The following is a 16,074-nucleotide window of genomic DNA, read 5'->3' as shown; positions in this document are numbered from 1 at the left end:
GTCCCATCCCAGGCTCATGACAGTGTGACGAGGAGGAGGCGGAAGAGGAGAGAGGGCTTCATGTTTGATGTTTCTGCTAGATAGAGTAACCAGTGCCGCTACACGTCTACACGTCACAGGCTGTTGTTCTCATACTACTGCCATTACTGCTTTTCCAGCAGAACAATGCCCGTCCTCACACAGCTGCTGCTCTTCGCGAAGTACAACAACTGCCCTCGCCAGTAAGATCACTAGATCTCTCGCCAGTTGGTATGAGACATGTTGAAGCGGAAGCTTACTCGTTCTTCAGGGTTGGAAAGGTCCATTGCCGAATTGCAAAAGATGCATGGGTCAGTCTATCGTAGGGTTCGCACCTTTATGATCGTTTGCATGCGTGAATAACCTACGTTGTCGCCTGAAAAGGCTACACTGTTTATTGACGCAACTCTTTCCGCATCTTTCACAGTGACATATGTGTTTCAGTCGGTCTGAATTTGTTACCTTTTACTCCTAGAACGATGTACTACATGTCACCTCAGTTGTCACTAAAGCGACCGTGTTCTTGAGGGTGTTATATGTATCTTTTCCAGCTCAGTGTGTGGAGCACTTTACACTGAAGTAGTCTCCGTTAGTTTTAGGACATTTCTGCTAGATTATGAGAACGCGGACAGCCACCCTCGTACTATCTCGCTGCAAACAAAGCAGTGGAACGGCAGCAGAAGCTCCGCTGGAGGGCGTGATGAATACAACGTTGCAGTACCAATACCGCAGTGTGACACTGTAAAGGCGGGGAAGCCAGAGACGGATGCAGTCGCGCGCGGCTGGACGGGCGCCGAAGGTATTCCCGTGTTAAGCCCCCAGCCGCGCGGCTTTGTCCGCTCTTCACCCTTCTAATAGAGTAATAAGGCGCGCGTGTTGACAGAGCAGCCATTGTCCGGCGGCCGAGGTGTCCGCTGGGGTGCGAATTGTGTAGCTGCGCTCTTCTTTATGTTTTTGTCGGCCGATTGTCTGCTGAGTGGTGACGCGCGCCAACTTCCGGCCGACGCAGCTTCCGCCAAGATGGCCGCCGGGGGCAGATCGATGGCGTCAGTAGTGATGTATTGCGTGTCCACGGTCGCACCCTCGCGCTCCTTTATCGTCTGCAAACGAGGACAGATTAAGTCCACAAACACGGCGCTCCGCCTGTCACCGCCCCGACCAAGATTGACCACCGCCGTCCGGATGTGAGCTTAATGTTTCTATTGTGTGTTTAACTTTGTCCGCTATACCGTCGAAACAAGAGACGGCGCATGCTTGGGGAGGCGTGCTTGCATATTTGTGGTGCAATTCACTTACATGTCTCACGATGAGTATCAAATTATTCAACGTCAAACTAGAGCACAGCTCACTCATATAATTTATCGCGAAATAGTCAATATTAGTAAGTAGGTAATCGTGCCGTATGTTTTGCCAGTGACTGTATCGAAACTTTCAGACATACTGCAAGTCAACCATTATCAGTGAACTAGCTTGGGTACTCAGATCCGCTCAGGGAGTTGGTATGAGGTTATGCGGTAGTTAGAATAAAAGGATAAGCTGTAAAGTATAAGAGATATGAAAATAATTGAAAACATATTTACAATAACTAGTGTTTATAAACAACTTTTTTCATTCCGTTATCACAAATCTTTTGAATTTTCTACTCGGGAGCAAGCGACGTATAGTTGACTGTGAGAGAAGCAGGAGTCTTTGAGGTTGATGCCCCAATATTTTAGAGTCTGTCCTTGTACTGTATTAATTGTGAAACTGCAGGCTGATATGATTGGAAATTGCAGCCTTTTAAGCTGGAATGGCAGTTCAGTAGAGATCAGTGGTATTCTGGGGGTAAATTGTGTGTGTCCTTTGTACTTTCTAGTCATCAATTCGGATTCGATGATGTTATTCGATAGCTGTTTGACGATCATCCTTGTTCATTACATAGTTTTGGTGACTTCAGATTATGAGTAGCACGATCGGAGATCCAATTTTAAATCGAAGGCAGTGGAATAACATTCCTTGCACTTGCAAAGAGTTTATAAATTCTGTAGGGAAATTCACACTTTTTCAACGTTCTCCACGTGTCGAACGATTTGTATATTCTCTCTTCACTGGGAATTTTATTTTCAGTATTAAAACTTGATAACGTCGACAATAATGTTTTTAGTTGTCAAAATTGTTCTTTCAAATAGCCAGTCGGGATTAGTATAGTTGTGAAAAATGTATGGATAAATTTCGTCGATGGGTTCGTGTTCAGCAATGGCTATGTTGCAGAAATCACTGTTGACTTTAATGAGGCCGGTCGTAGAGTGGGACATGTGTCTTCACCTACTTGTGAAAGTTGTTGAGCAAAATGTGTTGTTTCGTCTTTCGGTAGTTCAACTCTGATATTTTTTGTTAGTCGCAGTATTTTGTATGTGTGGCCAGAGATGTGATTTTTTAAAGCATGCTTTAATCTCGTCTGCTGGTTTTGACTTGTTGATAACTGGAAGCGTCTGTCGAAAATCTGCTGAGAGTATGAGTAGAGTTCCTCTCATCACTTCAAAATTTCCTCGCAAATCTTGCAATGTTCTATCCATGGCTTCGAGTGATTTTTTATGTGCCACTGAGCATTCGTTCCGGAAGATAATTTTAGTTTAATTTAGAAGTTCACCCCGTCCAAATGCTCCTGAGATCATACATACTGGGGATTATTCTTCGGCTATATCCAACGGTATGTGTAGGGTGGGATGGGCAGTTAGTCCTTTATACATAAGCGTGGCAGCGATGCCGAATGACGCCAGCGCTAGTGCAATGTAGTGTTTAGCACGTATTTACGCCAGAAATAGATTATTAGAAACGTTTTCCCGGTGTCGCCTGGTGCCTCCAAATAAATAATTCCGCTTAGAACTTTCCTTTTTACTGTCACTGAGGAGTGGTTTCTTGTGAGCAATGTATTGAAGCAGATCGTTAATGTTATAGCTTTTTTACTTTGTAATTTCGAAGTTTAGCACACTGATAACACCTTTTCGTGGTGTTTGCAACCCAAGATGGACTAAGGTCTGGTTGTTTCCGCTAAACATTAATCTTCTAGGCAAATGAGTGTTTCATTGAAGATATCGCCGTTGAATTCGATGGTCAGTTCAGGATGAGCCTATTGTATTTGGCACAGTATTTCATCACTCATACTGTCTTTTAAGGCGTCCCATAGCTGTTTTGGTTCAAATGGCTCTGAGCACTATGGGACTTAACAGCTGTGGTCATCAGTCCGCTAGAACTTAGTACTACTAACTAACCTAAGGACATCACACACATCCATGCCCGAGGCAGGATTCGAACCTGCGACCGTAGCAGTCGCGCGGTTCCGGACTGCGCGCCTAGAACCGCGAGACCACCGCGGCCGGCATAGCTGTTTTGGATTCTATGTGTTACATGTTGTTGAAATTATGGCGAATAAGTCTTTCATTTGTTCAGCGGAGGCTGTGAGTGGGACTTCTTGCAGTGATAGTTCCCAGTGGTTGTCGTTTTCCAGTAGTTCTAACCGTTGGCATGCTTCTCTGCACGTGTGGCACAGTCTTGAGATCTGTTAAACTTGATGCTCCCAGTATTTACCATAGCAACGTTCAGAGATGGAAATATTCACCGCTGTTCGGATGTACAGTGTATACTCAGCCTAGTGCGCCAGTTTTCGTGATTCCTGGATGATACTCTACTGGAATTCCTTATTTCCGTCGTTGAGAGATTTTTCTTGTTGTGTTCCAAGTGTTATACAAAGGGACCGAATGGATCCGTTTGGTACAGTTGGTAACAAGCTATTAATGTGGCGTTCTGAGGTGGTTCACGTGCAGTTTTTCTGACGGTGTCATACGCGAAGGACACTCTCTGTCAATTCTCTAACTGTACTGCTAGATGTCGCACAGCTGGTTCGCGTTAGTATGTGGGAAAACCGAAAATCCGCCAAGCTGCTTCGTTAGTGTTGATGTATCTTCCAGTTTGGTACATTGTGATCTCGTCGTTTATGTTCTGTTGTTGGCTTTCTTTGGCTGTTGGAAATACTGCCGTGTCACTGCCTTTGCTCACATACTTACAGACATAGTTGATGGACTTCATGGAATTTCATTATTCTACATTTATCGGTGTGTGGAACATTCTGGAAAGTCGTGTGTTATATGGTACTACCCATTGATTATCTATTTCCAGTTCGTCGCTGTCTCGAATTCGGATTTTTGCGGTGAAGCTACCGTTTTTGAGTGATTTGTCTTCTGTATTTGCAATAGCCATCAAGGTCAATTTGTTTGTCGTCCAAGTATCGTTTTGGGTAACTTTTTTTTGTACTTTTTCCATCGCTCATACATGGCGAATTGGGGCTTAGTGGCCGACATCGTCCGTGAATCATGTTTTTCAGTACTATGTCGTATGGTTCCGGACCTTCTTGTGGACTAGGAAATTCAGCTTGGATGGTTTTGTTCGATATCCGTGTGACGAATTCTGTTGTGTACCCAAATGAGATTGTGTGAGTGAGGCGGTTCTTGTTTTTGTCATTTTCACTGTGTACGTTTACCGAGATGTGGTATTTTGTGATGCCTCCAATAAATCTTATTTGTTTTTTCAGAAAACTCCGGCTGTAATGCCGTGTCCATGTGTGGAGGCTTGTCCGTATTTTAAATTGTTCTTTGATTTCCACCCACGATGAGTTGCATGTTAATGTTATGAAGAGGTCAGGTCGCCCATATTTTCTTATGTAAGTCATGGCATCTTGAGTGAATTCTCGCATGTATCTAAAACTTCCTATGTATGATGAGGTTAAGATTACCATTGTCGTCCATGTTTCTGTCATTTGTGATTGCGTATTGAAGGTGGATGTATTCTTCCGTGCGTAGATTCTTCTGATTCAGTCTTATGCAGAGCATCCATTCCGTTAGTGTTTTTGGATATACATCTACCAGGAATTGTTGAAATAAATGGCGAGTGTTAGAAATATAATTGTAAGTTTCATTGTCTCTGATTACCAAGCGGTAACCATGGAACTCCTTGGAAGTGACTTTTTTCTTTCTTTCTACTCCTTTTTCAGATTGGATTTTTTCACATTAAAATGGTATCTGGCGTCTCCGTGCAGAAATATTAATGGATATTGGACAACATAATAGGAACGGTGTGTCTGTGCAATGCGTTCTAGTTCTTCTCTTATTCCTTGTACTGTTGCGTCACGGCTTGTGTTTTTGTCGTCCACAATTACGATAGCGACTTCGTCTATCTGATGTGCATTAAATCGACATTCGTGTTACCATGTGGTCTTTCGTCGTCTCGAGTTATATCTTTGTAGTGGTCAGAAACCATTTGTCTAGTGCTGTTTTGAATATGTGAATCAGTTGATGGTATTTGTGTAAGATCTTCTGTACATCTTGGAATACTTCTCATCTCAGTCCACTGATATTTGTGCACCTTTGATCAGTTTCTGTTTCTTCATGCCCGATTAAATATACTTGCAGAAATTTATGATCTTCTTTAGGTAGTTGTAGTATTGATCCCACTTTGTGATAGATTTGTCCTTGGATGAACAAAAAGAAAAAAAAACATAATCGATTTCCTCTCTGTTAGTGTTGCTCGAAGTGACACCGAATGAAATCATTTGGAAGCAGGCGTTGTACGCTTTTATATTTTGAAAAAAGTGTCTTAATTCTGTAGTTTCCCTAGTCATGTAATGTAAAAATTCCTGTCGAGGTGCTTCCAATGATGGCTATCGAATATTTCAATTCATTCAGCAGAATTCTGTTGTTTCTGTACTGGATTTTTTCACGTTGCAATATTTTCGGATGTTATCCATTTTCCTGATTACGACGTTTTTTCTGTTTGTTCTGCTCATAATGGAGTGCTTCATTTGTTAGGTTATGCTGTTACTTCTCCTCGTCCGCGTACTTCTCGTAGGGTGATATTTTCATGGCTGGCTTGAGTTCGCAGTCTGTTGTTACTAGTCGCAATTTTTAATTCTCCAATCCGTTCATTTTGTTGTTCTTCTGTTTGTCTGCTCCTCACGTTTCTCATTCTCATTTGTTGGGAACGCGTGTTTCGCTATCTTCCCTGTGTCTTTTTTTCTCTGTTCTTTTTGTTTTCGCCGTTTTGCTTCAGAACTTACAAGATCTCCTTCTCTTTTACGTTTGGTCATGTGTCTAAAATATAAATTATATCAACTTTTTGTTAACAAATACACTAAGTACACTTTACACATTTTTCACACTTTATTTTCGATTTATATTCAATCACTTTGACTACTCACAATTCACCGTTCGTTTTTATTCACTTGCTGCATTGCTTTTTCGGGTCTACAATTCGTCACTAATAAGAAATTGTTGTTCGAACCTACGACGGGTCTTGCTTTATATAACAACGGGTAGCCCACAAGTGGTGAATTCCAGAACATACATATCCTGGAATCTTCCTTAATGTTCCAGACTGTTCCCGAACATTCGAGGACATCCCGGATCATTGTGAAACATTCCAGAATATTCTGTAATGTTTTGGAATGCTCTTGAATGCTCTCGAATGTTCTCGAATAGTCTGGAATACTCTGGAACATTCTCGAATACTCTCGAATGTTCTGAAATATTCTAGAAATTTCTAGAGGGCGAAACTTCCCAGTCTTTACATCTTCAAAAGCACGCCCTTTAGGTAAAAACGGAAACCTTCTTCATGGATGGGGGACAGTGGGCTACCACACCACATAACTCCCTTTATGGTATCGAGACTCGTTTCTGAGTTTGTACACTTACTTTTACAGTATATTTTGATTACTAATACCTCAGTTTATTTACACTCCAGATTTAAACGTGCTCTGATCAGCCAGTCAAATTCTGCAGTATTACTCAATTCTCTGTTGGCAGAATTTGACAATAAGAATACAAAATGAGACAGTTTTCCAATAGATTGCACATGTATAGTTTCAGAAACTAAAAGAAATGTTTTCTTTTCGTTGTTGTATAAAATTATTATATAATTACTACCCAAGACTAATAAAAGGCGCAACGCTTTTAGGAAATAGTTCCAGTGCAAAACTCCAATGAAGTGCAAAACTACATCGCTAAAGAAATTATATATTTTAACTGATAGTTTTCCACACAATATTTCCATTAATTTCGTTATTCATAAATAGTAATATTATGAACCAACTGTTTCTGATGAAACACACAGACGTGAAATTATTTCCAGGGAATTAATTAAGCTTTTCAGCGCTATCGGGTAGCAGGTCATTTGTTATCAGTTCGAATATTTTTACGATTCGCATAACAAAATAAATTAGAGTCTGAAGCTCGATTTGTTGAATTACAGGATATTGTTCCCTTGAAATGCCAGATTAAACGTTAGAAGGTTTTTACATCTTGGTAGGACCTCCTGTGTCTTTCATTTTTCATATGAAGGGGAGCTCAAAACAAATATAGGTTATATTATAATAAAAGTGTACAAACAGAAATAGAGTAAGAAAATGAGAAAAAGGGATCAGGGAACTAAGAGGTGTCTAAGACTTCTTGAAACACTATTGTGATTGCCAGTTACTGTGTATACAGGCTCACTCATTTCACCAATAACAATTCGTACAGTAAAACGTAAATCTGTGATCCTTTTTACCCTCCATCCGTGAAAGGAATGGCGATACACCTTAGTGCAAGGAAAGTTTTTTATCGTTCCTTCTGAATCGATTAGTTGAGTTTTCTTGTAGATATACACACTTAAAAAAAAGTTTTGCATCACCCCTGTTCCCAGAACTCCTGAAGATAGGCGTTGACTGTGGGTACTGTATCACAGACACACTCCCTTTGACTGTTCAGAGATGCCACTAAACCCGCCCAAAGATGTAAACAGCCATGCATGAGCGGTGCCTCTTAGACGGAGGGGGTCGGACAGCCGAATAGTTTCAGGAGGAGGTACACGGTTCGTGTTGTCTGTAGTTCAAACATGCCTAGAAGGTCAATAGTGCGGTTTGATCGCGTCCACACTGTTACTTTGTGCCAGGAAGGGATCTCAACAAGGGAAGTGTCCAGGCGTCTCGGAGTGAACCAAAGCGATGCTGTTCGGACATGGAGGAGATACAGAGAGACTGGAACTGTCAATGACATGCCTCGCACAGGCCGCCCAAAAGCTACTACTGCAGTGGATGACTGCTACCTACGGATTATGACTAGGAGGAACCCTGACAGCCAGGCCACTTTGTTGAATAACGCTTTTCGTGTAGCCACAGGACGTTGTGTTACGACTCAAACTGTGCGTAATAGGCTTCGTGATGCGCAACTTCACTCCCGATGTCCATGGCGAGGTCCATCTTTGCAAACACGGCATCATGCAGCGCGGTACAGGTAGGCCCAACAACATGCTGAATGGACCGCTGAGGATTGGCATCGCGTTCTCTTCGCCGATGAGTGTCGCATATGCCTTCAACCAGACAATCGTCGGAGACGTGTTTGGAGGCAGCCCGTTTAGGCTACACACCTTAGACACACTGTCCAGCGACTGCAGCAAGGTGGAGGTTACCTGCTGTTTTGGGGTGGCATTATGTGGGGCCGACGTTCGCCGCTGGTGGTCATGGAAGGCGCCGTAACGGCTGTACAAACAGAATTTTATGGAAATACGATGTGAAATGTGTTTTCCAACTTCCATCTAAAATTAGAGCGCTTTTAAGTTCTGTTAAGGATGATCTTGGTCTGCGTAAGGCGGGTGTATATCGCATTCCTTGTAGCTGCAGCATGGCATATATTGGTCAAACTATCAGGACGTGGAGGACCGAGGTATTGAGCATAATCGGCGCACACGATTACAGCAGCCAAGTAGATCTGCTATTGCCGGACATTGCTTTGATACTGGTCACCCCATGTTATATAATGACACCGAGATATTAGCATGCACGTCCAGCTATTGAGACAGTGTTATTAAGGAGGCAGTTGAGATTAAATTAGCGAGCAACCTCGTTAACAGGGACGGAGGTTTTTGTTTGAACTCCGTTTGGAATCTGGCTCTCTCCCTTGTCAAAAAACAGAGGGACAGAGTCATTGCTTCCTCACTTGCGAGTTCGTAGTCTCACTATCGATAGCTCTGACTTTGGTCATCTTTGGTGGCACTAGTGTTCAGTGTGTGTTATCTTTCTTGCATCAGTCCGAGAACCGAGGTTTCAAATTTGCATGTACGTCACATGTCCGTTGCAGTTTGCCTTGAAAATGGCGGGGTGTTCTCCCGCCGAAATATCGGTGGTTGCTGAAAGTGTTACCTAGCTGAATTCCCGGAAGTTATTTGAAAACTGTATACGCCAGGAGAAACTCACGTCTCATAGCCATCTCTGCAGAATGAAATTTTCACTCTGCAGCGGAGTGTGCGCTGGTATGAAACTTCCTGGCAGATTAAAACTGTGTGCCGCACCGAGACTCGAACTCGGGACCTTTGCCTTTCGCCGGCAAGTGCTCTCCCAACTGCCGGCCGGGGTGGCCGAGCGGTTCTAGGCGGTACAGTCTGGAACCACGCGACCGCTACGGTCGCAGGTTCGAATCCTGCCTCGGGCGTGATGTCCTTAGGTTAGTTAGGTTTAAGTAGTTCCAAGTTCTAGGGGACTGATGACCTCAGCAGTCCCATAATGCTCAGAGCCATTTGAACCATTTTGCTCTACCAACTGAGCTACCCAAGCACGACTCACGATCCGTCCTCACAGGCGGAATTAAAGCTGAGAGGACGGATCGTGAGTCGTGCTTGGGTAGCTCTGCTGGTAGAGCACTTGCCCGCGAAAGGCATAGGTCCCGAGTTCGAGTCTCGGTCTGGCACACAGTTTTAATCTGCCAGGAAGTTTCATAACCATCTCTGACCTGTACCGCTTCTTTGCGCTGTCTGTTAATTTTTAGGCACCTCATGAGGTCACAGTGGTCGTTTTGGGAACAGTAAATTTACCTGAAAAGTTACGTGATTGTATAGCAGGAAGCAGAGAACATCAAATATTTTGTTATGTCATTTCGTAGTAAAAGGTCTAAATTTTTAACGCAGCAGTTTATGCCCTTCAGGTTCGAGCTAAAATGGTTAATTTTAAATGACATAATTATTTTACGAGCCTATAAAATTACGAAGTACAGTATTAGATGCGTCAGAGATTTATGTCAGATTGTTTTAGGAACTGCTGCTACATTATGAATTCTGTTAATGCTCTTACTGCTCGTTGGCAATGAAATCTGCATTTGTGTGTACTGAAAAACGACTGAACATTTGGAAGACGCTAGATAGAGACCGTTCTTTTGACGCAATTTAGACAGCAGAACAATTGAACTATTCATCTTTGCGCTGTACAGTACACACACGTTTCAGTACCTACTGTTGCCGGGCCAAATGCGTTATCTAGATCTCCTTCGAATAAAATATATTAGAATGTGACTGAGACTAGCACTTTCAGAAATTCTCTTTGTCACTGTGATGGATCCATTTAAGCTCTTGTCTTACTGTATGATCTAATGTAAACGGTTCTACGATCTAAAGGTTTTTACAGACAAATAAATGATACACCGAGATCATTTAACTTTCTCGGAAGTTAAGAGACTTCAACAGAATAATATGTTACTAAAATACTCAAGAATTAAGTTCTAAGACAACCGTTTGGAAAGAAAGTTTTTTAAAAGCTTATAGCCAGAGTAGTTAAATTTGCACAAAACACTGAAAATTATCACCACACTAGTGAAGAACAACAAAAAGATGAACAAATAAGTGGTGACAGTAGCATAACACTTCTTAACATAACACTCCTCGATGAATGTCACCTTGAATTCTTTTTGTTGCAGGAAGTTGAGCTACTATGTAGTAGTCCAGTGGTAAAAGGCGTTTGGTTAAAACATCCCACAAACACAGCAAAAATGCACAATATGACAAAAAGTAGTAAATACAGAGCGCCGATTAATGTTCCTTGCAACAAAATTGTACAAAAATAAATAAATATTGAAGAAAGAAACGTTCTATTCCCTACTGTTCTGCAGATGACACGTTGTAAGTTATGATATTCGTGACATCAGACTTACCTGTAAACCTCTAACTTTAAATGATGCAACCTCTGGTGAAGAATCACAACAGAATTTACGTATACGTTCTATTTTTGTCGTAGAATAAAAACCAGTGTAAAATTTTGTATGATTTTTACAGAAATAAAAAGGAGAGTAAACAATACCCAAAGGTATATATGTACCGATAAACAATGAGGACAAGGGGAAAACTTATTATGCAGAAGGTGAAGATTTGTTTAAAAAATATGTGAATGTAACCGTTTACAATGAAACACGGGATTTTTCTACTAAGTCATATGGATCTTGCGTGAAAGATAACATTGTCATAAATCTCTTTGTATGTGCAAGTCTGGCACTTGTTATGTTTATCCAGCACACGCGTTTTGCTTGATTTATTTCCCCGAGTGCTATTGGATAGAAATTCGAGACATGAATATTTTACAAGTCACAAAGAGAGAGACTGACTACTACATGACAATATTGCATTAAGACTTAAAGGCTTTGCTGGGAATGATCAGCACGAAAACTAGTTGTTTTCAATGGAATTATGTTCAGAAGGTCTAATGTCTGCGCTAGACTGGTAATAACATACGTTGTGTGCTGTGCTGAGACTTAGCACTGCTCACGTGTCTCGCCAAATTCGTCGTGTCTTGACAGGCTAGTGTACCACAGATGATATTGTTGGAGGCACTACAGTCGTGTGCGTTTCGTATAATGCGGTGCGCTCTCGTCTCATCTAGTTGTTTGTACTCTAAGATATAAATTCATGTCATTCAAGGTTTCATTCGTAAGCTCCTTACTTTTCGCCTTTCTAGTCATTTGATGCTGCTTGATGCATCAACTCTCTGAGTGACTCACACTGTCTTTGCCCTCACTTAAGCCTCCTCGGAAAGAAACCGACCACATCGCACGTGTACTGTAACGAGGGGCGTTCCCAAGAAACACCCAGCGAATGGTTTCCTACGCTACTCTAGTGCGGACCGAACGCAACAGCTGGCGCAGCGTCAGACATCTATCCACTCCATGGACACTATACACATAGATTTGGTGTGGGTAAGTACAGCAACATAAACGAACATTAATGATGCCAATAACCATCAAATAGATGACAAAGTTTAGGACAGAAAACAAATATTCCGAAGTGGGAGTAGAATGATAAACGTTCTGATTCTATCAGACAAAAACGGTATGAGACAGGTAAACACTTCTCTCTATAATATTATTACGCATGATCTGCTTCTACCACTATCACGTCACACACACACACACACACACACACACACACACACACACACACACTAGTAATGGAGTGGTGGCTTAGTAATGATAAATGAATCAGGTCCACGTCGGACTGTGATTGGCTGAAAGCATCCTGACGTCGACGAGACGCGATGCTGTGACACGACGTGGGGACGTCACGATGCGATGTTGACGTTGACTTGTAACTCACGTAATTGGGTAAACTGAGGTAAATTGCGGAAAAATATGAAGAAAATGAGGGTAATTGCGTATCTGTCTGGATGTAGTGTGCTGGTGCCTCTAATGATGAAATATCGCCTCTAGCGACGTAATTTGTTAACAAAAAGTAGACATAAACTTATCTCTACGATGCCGACTTATCTCTATGGTGCCGACTCGGTTCTCCTAGTTATTAAGGATGGAGCTGGACTTTTGCGCATCAATAGCAGTAATAATTAATTCAGCACACTCTGTGCTTACATCGCCTAAGAGCATCGTGACGCCGGCGTGACGTCGGTCACAGTGTGATGGATCTTGCATAATCTGGCAAAATACGGAAAATCGTGGAGAAGAACGGTAAAAATAGGTAAAAAAGACGTAAAATTGGGGAAAATACGAAACTTAGAGGAAAATGTGTAAAACTGTGGAAGAATGAAAGTATTTACGTATCTGCCTGGGTGTGGCCTGTGATGGTGCCTTAAATGATGTAATATTAAATTGTTAGTAAGAAACAGAACTCATGTGATGTGAATTAATGTAATTTATAATAAACAAATACACACGTCATACAACCTCACCATATGGTGCCGAGCTCCAGTGTAACCCACCCCATTCAAGTGTCCCAGTTATGAAATGTGATGGCGGGGAGGAAGAGGAGGGGTTGCTTGATTCTCATAGGTCCAGAGCCGAGTGGAGGGAAAGGGGAGAGGGGCTGGTGATTCTTCTGGGTTACCTTGAACAACACGCAGTGGTTGCCTGTGGCAGAGGGCATGCGGAAGCAAGGAGCCCAGGTGTGTAATGTGACACCAGATGTGTAACATGACAATAGATGTGGCAATATCGTTATCATTGCCCGTACCATCCTTGATAACTACTACTTATCTGTTGCAGCATATCATCCGAGAAGCAAATATTGATAACATGCCTGCAGTGTACAGAAATCCTGCAACTTTTCTGGATGTACGTCTTATTTTTCTTTTTAGGGATACCAGATGCAGTGCTTTGCGATGCACTGGAAGTGATGCGTCACTGGATGTTTAGCTGTCCTGGTTCATTCATACACCGCTGTCATACTACTCACTATGCCCTGAAGCGAGCTGTGGTGAGCGGTGGTACACACGTAGGATTGTGGCTTCCGATTCCTCAGTATTCTATGGGCACTGGATAGTGAGGTTACTAACCAGTACCTGTTGTACAGCATTGAGGTGACGATAGATTTGCTGTATCTGCGAAATCTATGTCAGCCTAAATCATTAAACTCATTAACGTATTGGTTTTTGCAACTGTTGCTTCTGAGGGTGGGCTTTTTCACCCGACTTATACAGTACGCCCTTGAAGACTCGTGTGCTTGCATGATTTCGGAAATAGAGTGTCCCATGCAGCGGAAAAGATCGGTAAGGCTTAATCAAGTGTCCCATTCCAAGTGTCTTACCCATTATCCTGTCTTAGCTCTCTCTTAGATATTTAGTACCAGGTTGGGCAACATCCGTGCCATGTGACACATTGAACTCTTTAATCTGACGTGCCGACAGGAGTTCCTTCCCTAGAACTAAGTTCCTTGTCTTGCAAGACGACACATTTCCTCAGCATTCTGATTAACCATTCAGTTTCTGAACATACACTGACATTCTGATTGCGTGCTTTCTACTCATCTTCGAAGGGAGGTAAAGATTATTTCTTTGCTTGTAATTTTGGCGGTCACAAGTAAATCGCCTCTGTCAACGTATATAGGGTGTGTCCTAATTAGCAGTGAAAACTGAGACTGTTGAATGTTAACAATAATAGAAGCAATCCTGTTTCAGTAAACATCTGACCACAGAAGAGCCGTTTGCGAGATAGTTTTGAACGTGAGCTGACGTGGGGTTACTGAATTCAGTATGAAATTTGCTCCTAGATAATTCATATATACATGAAATGTAAACTTTTAGACTAAGTCCACATCTAATTGGGCACAAATTTCAACCATGGCCAACCTTAACCGTAGTTTGTGTGTGTGTGTGTGTTGGGAGCTTACGGGAGGTCAAAAGCGAGCTTATCAGCCTCGTTACGCATATAAAAAAAGAAATGTGGATAAAATTACAATAATGTTATGATACAGTAACAAGAAAACCTACAAAATAAAACTCATGCACTCACTCAAACCTCGCTCACGTTGACCACACTGTAATTCCATCTCAAACGCTCTAAGACAATGGAGATAGGGGAAACGGTAGTATATATGAAACTAAAACAGGAATAAAACGACGGAGCAACTAAAAGAAAGGCACAAGGAAAAGTGACTGGTAGGCTAACCATTTACAAAAAACATGGGTGAACCAGTAACCCTGCTAACACGTTAAAAACATCTCTATAAATGTTCGAAAATATGTTGGACAAAAAATGGTTCAAATGGCTCTGAGTACTATGCGACTTGACTTCTGAGGTCATCAATCGCCTAGAACTTAGAACTAATCAAACCTAGCTAACCTAAGGACATCACACACATCCATGCCCGAGGCAGGATTCGAACATGCTACCGTAGCGGTCACTCGGTTCCAGACTGTAGCGCCTAGAACCGCACGGCCACTCCGGCCGGCTATGTTGGACAAATCACAAAACCTGACTGTCACCAGATCCATTTGAATGTTACATAAAACAGAGGGTAGATACGTCGGCAAATCCGCCGCTGCCCACCGATCGGAAAATAGAACACCGTCTAATAAAACGCAGCGCACAGTGATCTGTAGGAGAACGTCGTTCCGTCGACGTGGATGCGAGGAGGTACGCCATGGCCGCCTAGTGGGCTTTACTAGGTAGAGCTGTCACTTCCAGCCATTAATTCTCCCATCGACGCAAGACTCTGTACTTCAGCAGCGACGCGATGCACGTGGGGGGAGGGCACACTGAAATAACTGAGGATCACTTGACGCCTTCTTGGATGCTACACCTGCCCTTTCATTTCCCACGATTTTCATGTATCCTAGCACCCAGCAGAAAGACACTTTCCCAACAGTTGTAGTTGGAGGAGGGCATCTGCTCCAGTGCCCGCAAGATCGCACGTAATTCCGCATAAAAGACAGTAACGTCTTGAGGTGATCAGACCTTGAGGACACGATCAGGGAAAACAATAGAGCAGCAGCTGCAAATGTGTGGTGCTTCGTCAAAAGTCCTTAAATAACGTGCAAAAAAGATACGTAGGAGTGCAACATCCCCTATAATGCACTAAATCTAAAATTACTGAGGGCCTCTGCAGTAACCCGGGAGGCACACTGTTAAAAGCCCTGGATCTGGGGTTGTAGCTGCTCCACACCAAGGGACCCAAGCATGCTCATCACAAATGGTCTTGTTGCTCGTGGACGACAGGAGAAAAGGGGTCCCAGAGGCGGACGAGTGACAGTATAGTATGCAGCCGAATTCGGAGATTTGAGGAATTTACATGCCTTACGCATCATGATGAGTTGCGGTCGGATTGTGAGTGGTGGTTCAGCAGCCTTAGCACAGACGCTGGGCATGGGGTTGGCATTATAAGCATTTGTGGCCAGTCTAGCCTTATCATGGTGGATAATGTCAATGATCTTCAGATAAGAAGTCCTCGCTGGTCCATTCTCTAAGCACCCACAGTGTAGATGTGAATGCACAAGAGCCCCATCGGAAT

Source organism: Schistocerca americana, chromosome X (assembly GCF_021461395.2).
Source record: "Schistocerca americana isolate TAMUIC-IGC-003095 chromosome X, iqSchAmer2.1, whole genome shotgun sequence".
NCBI lineage: Eukaryota > Metazoa > Arthropoda > Insecta > Orthoptera > Acrididae > Schistocerca > Schistocerca americana.
The sequence above is the reverse complement of the archived record's forward strand: the minus strand, read 5'-3'. Positions refer to the sequence as shown.